Here is a 5,000-nt window from a genome sequence, read left to right as displayed (position 1 = left end):
CGCTCTCTCTCTCTCTCTCTCTCTCTCTCTCTCTCTCTCTCTCTCTCTCTCTCTCTCTCTCTCTCTCTCTCTCTCTCTCTCTCTCTCTCTGTGTTTCTCAATGTCAAGTTCATGATGGTTTCGTTATTATTTAATTTCCGTCTCGTTTTCTTCTTTCATAATAAATTCACATTTATTTTTAGGTCATCAAGTTTTTAAAAACAATATCAATAAATAATATCAATATTCCTGGTGCCGAAACCTAATCGTTGCTTTAGAGGAGGAGGAGGAGGAGGAGGAGGAGGAGGAGGAGGAGGAGGAGGAGGAGGAGAAAATAATATGGAGGGTAAGTGACGAAGAGGGCAAATATAAATGAGAGAGAGAGAGAGAGAGAGAGAGAGAGAGAGAGAGAGAGAGAGAGAGAGAGAGAGAGAGAGAGAGAGAGAGAGAGAGAGAGAGAGATGAAACAGAACCTCACACTTCAAACCCTGGGAAACCTTTAAATGCAATTCCCTGCTTGGATGAATCATCGCTCTCATTTCCCTCCCCTGAAACGCAACGTACCACTGAGAAATCATCAAGGATCACAAACGAACACAAATAAAAAAACAAAAACAAATGTAACATCGCTTGATTTGCATAAAAGCTTACCAAAAAAAAAGATTGAACTCTAATAAGGCACGAACGTCACTACTATCTATACTATCGATAAGGGCGAAGAGCGACGCACTTGCTGATTAGTATGAGTCATGTTAAAGCGAGTAAGGCCGGGAGGGAGGGAGGAAAGGCACAGAGAGAGAAAGGAGGGAGGGAAAGAAGGGAGGAAAGGAGGAGAGGGAAGAAAGGAGGGAGGGAAGGGAAGGGAGGGAGGAAAAGGAAGAATGAAGGGAGGGAGGAAAGGAAGGAAGGGAAGAAGGGACGCAAAGAAGGGAAGGGAGGGAAGGAGAGAGAGAGAGGGAAGGGAAGAAGGAAGGAATGTAACGGAAGAAGGGAGGGAGGGAAAGAAAGAACGGAGGGATGAAATGGAAGAAGGGAGGGAGGGAGGGAAGGGAAGAATGGAGGAAAAGAATGGAAGAAGGGAGAGCAGGGAAGGAGGGAGGGAGAGAAGGGAAGAATGGAAGGAGGGAGAGAGAGAGGGAGGGAGATGAGAAGGTATGAATGGGGAGGAGAAACAAGGGAGGGAGGGAGGGAGGGAGGGAGGGAGGGAGGGAGGGAGGGAGGGAGGGAGGGAGGGAGGGAAGAGAAGAGGAGGGGAGGATACTCATTGTTGCTTCACTGGATGTGTGCTTTACGTCACCATGTCACGAGGCACCTGCTGCCTTATCTTATTTACTCACATGAGTGGGTGTTATGAGTGGATGTTGTGAGATGATGTTTTATTTAAGGAAAGCGTTAAGAGGGATTCCTTTCTGAAATTATTATAGAACTGAAAGCAATGGAGGGTTTGATTTATTTTATTCATTTACTAACTTAGGTGTGGGTGTTTTTTTTTAAACGTTCAAGAGCAGTAAACGTGATTCTTTTCCTAAATTATCAAGGACTTAAAGTAATAGAGGGAATTCTTTACTAATTAGTCAGGCGTCGTGTTAATGGGTAGGATTTTTTTTCCCCAATTACTTAAGGGGTGAATAACGTACGGATTTCCTTATCTGCTTCGCTAGAGAGAAAGACAATGGGGTGGATTTATATCTCTCTTATTCCTACATTCATTACCTTTTCCCTTCCTCGTCTGCATTTCCTCCAGAAAATATAAAGGAAAAGTCCGTATGAAAAGCTTGTGATGTTGACCGAAAGTGAAAGAAAGTGTTTTATTAAATTTTACCTCTTTAATTTTCACATTCGTTTTTTTCCCTTGTATACAATTCTTCCGCACAAAATATAAAAGTAAAAAAAATAAATAGTAAGGAACCTCGTGACTTTGGAAATATATAATCTTCCAAGAATGGAAAGGGAAAATTATAGGTGGTCTTATTAAAATATTTTAACATTCATTATATTTTCACTCGTATACAAATCCTCTTGAAAACAGAAAGATACAAAAAAAAAAAAAAAGCTCTTGACTTTGAAATTTACAATCTTACAGTCCTTATAAAGCATTGCAAACAGATAGATATTCCTCATTACCAGACATCCTTCGTATCTTAACCCTTGCACTGCTTTTTGACGCATCTTTCTTTAATCATTAACAAATCTGAGACATCTTTTCTTGTTCTACAGCCACCTCCAAACATCGAAGTGGCTGGAAATTGCAAAATCTACACAATCTACACATCTTGTAGATGCGTATAAAGATCTTCTACATTGCTTTGAGCGACATGAAGTGTTACATAAAACAGTGAAAGGGGTGTTAAACACCTTCTTTGGAGTAGAGTTAACACGCACTAGACTGAACTATGCAAACATCGTGCTTACGATACCGAGGCAGGAAATATCGCTTATTACGCGCCTAGATAGTGGCAGTCAGTCACCCATATGGCGGAACATGACATTCAGAACAGCACGTGCTAAGAAAGAAAACGGGATGTTACAATACATTAGCTTCCTTCACAATGACACGTAGGGTTCCTAAGAGCGGGTATCTCCCACGATTTCATTCATATTTGTGATGCTGTCTTCTCTCGTAGATCCGCAATTTTCTGAAGGGAATGCAAAGATTTAGCTATATAAAGGAGTTGTGAGTAAAATGGATGTAATCAGTTACATAATATGAATTTTGAGTGAAATGCAAAGAATGACTTACAGAAAAAGAAAAGTCTCAAGTGAAATACAATGAATAATTTACGAAAAGAAGAACACATATGCAAAAGACGAGTTACAGAAAAAAAAATGTTTTGCGTGAAATACAAAAATGCACTACAGATTGACAAAAAGAAAGACAAACGTAAAATAAAAGAGCCCGTCCTCCCTCACCCATAAGCCTGGAACAATCGAGCTACAGTATCAGGATGAGATATAATTAGGATTCATAAGATTTTATCACGCCATTCCTTCCTTCCATACCCTTCCCTCGCACAGCCACATTTCACAGTCTCAGTCACTCACCAATGTTTCATCAGCTCACCTGTCTACACGTACCACAGCTCATTTAGTCCCCTAAACACTCCCTATGTTGACCCACTGACTGCTAATGAAGCCGCCACTGCTATTTCATTTCAGTAAATTTATACAACTTTACATATGCTGAATAAAGAATTAATAGATGATTGATTTCAACCACTGAATTACTCACTCATTATACAGACAGTGCTATCTTTTCAAATTACACTTTAAACTTCCAGGGAAGGAAAACCACGGCAGTCAGAGGGTTATTGTGCCGAGGTAGGCCAGGTCATCACGAATACACGATATCACACGTTACTACACCACATTATCTTCACCACATTATCTTATCACCCAAAATCTGAACTCCAAGTCATGCTAAACAATGTCCCAAGGCCTCTCACTCTCACCATCCACCCTTCATCCCATGCCATCACAAATACACTGCCCTACACCGAACCCAAGTCACGTCACCCAGACTCTGAACTCCCATTTATGCCACATAATACCCTGTCTCAACCCCTCACCCTCACCCCTCCCACCCTTCATCCCTGCCCCCTGTAGTCCCGGAGACATAACCGACACTGATAGTATCCCCCAGATAAGGGCGCGGGTCGGTGGTCTCAGTACCCCGGCAGACAGCGCATGGAGCAGGTGGAACTGGACACAGTGGGCAAGATGGAAAACGAAGGATTCTCCGAGGCTCAGATGAGGGACAATCCCAACAACAAAGCCAACTACGTCCCCATGGGTTATAATGCTACAGGTGAGACCGAGAGCTGTGGTGGTGCTGTGCCAAACCTACTTACACCAATCAGGCCACAGAGGCAGGCAGGTACACTCCATATCACCTGGTTTGCCTTAATGCATCATCGAAGTATTAAACATTTCACGGGAAGATTCGTAACAGGCAGCAGTGTCTGAGTTTAATCCTTATACTGCTATATGCGTCTTTCATTGACCTCCAGAACGCTGTAAAAATGACTTGTGTGGAGACAGAGGCGATCAAAGAGAGAATAGGGGATTAATTTGGTCTTTTTAGACTATAAAAATATGATTATTCAATACGGAAATGTCTAAAATTTTATTGGTGATTAATGGAAAAAAAAAATTGTGTTGGTGTGCAAAGGTTAATGCAAGGTTGGTTTGACGGTGAAGTGAAGGCGAGACCAGTATACCATCCTTGTAATATCACCATGCCATTCTTAATTCGATTTAAATTCCAGGATGGGGTAAGCAAGTCATACTGAAGCTTACTTGACTCCTACGATTCGTGAGAAGGATAGGAGGAGCGGCAATGACTGACCAACTAACCTGCGCTTTAATTACCGAGGGAAAGGAAGCTTCTCACATATGTGCACAAAAATTTCATTCACGCATTGCCTTCTTCCAATCCACCTTCATGCCTCTTAACTAACTAAAAAGACGTGTATCTTTCTGGTGCCGCAAGGATTAGTATCAGACAAAGCTGTGATTACCAGGTGGCTCTCCCTTCACGTTCACTGGGGCCGTGAAAGGAGAGCTTTCACTCCGCTGTGATACACTTTCATGTCGCACTCCACCGCCAGATGGTGCTACCAACACCAACAACAGCAACTACACAAAAGACGCTCGCAGTGACTAGGGAAAATTTATCAACAATAATGAGATTAACCTGATAAGAAATAACGATAGTGTAATGTGGTTTCAAAAATTTTATCAAGTAAATATTTTCCCATTATGTTCTCACTATAAGCAACGCAACAGTCACCTAGGGAGTTTGTAAAAACGTGCTGTTGTACTAAAATATTCTTCAGGAAACAGCTTCGTTTATTCTTTGACCTAATAACACTAAATCTTTTCCCTTCTCTTCTCACTCTAGAAGGATCAGAACAATAGAAAATGAGTTTATAACGAGTACTGTTCTATTACAAGGTTCTTTGGGAAATAAATTCTTTCATTCCTTGATCCCTAACAACACTATAACACTCATTACTTCATCT

At 41.5% G+C, this 5,000-nt stretch overlaps 1 long non-coding RNA gene across 1 annotated transcript; it reads left to right on the top strand.

The window, feature by feature from the left end:
- Positions 1 to 1,239: 1,239 nt before the first annotated feature.
- On the top strand, positions 1,240 to 4,818 carry LOC135106457 (uncharacterized). The gene is made up of 2 exons (XR_010271315.1): positions 1,240 to 3,784; positions 4,245 to 4,818. It is a non-coding gene; the product is annotated as an uncharacterized LOC135106457 (long non-coding RNA).
- The last annotated feature ends 182 nt before the right edge of the window (positions 4,819 to 5,000 follow it).

This window comes from Scylla paramamosain, chromosome 13 (assembly GCF_035594125.1).
Source record: "Scylla paramamosain isolate STU-SP2022 chromosome 13, ASM3559412v1, whole genome shotgun sequence".
NCBI lineage: Eukaryota > Metazoa > Arthropoda > Malacostraca > Decapoda > Portunidae > Scylla > Scylla paramamosain.
Note: the sequence above shows the minus strand (reverse complement) of the source record. Positions and strands in the feature narration are given on the sequence as shown.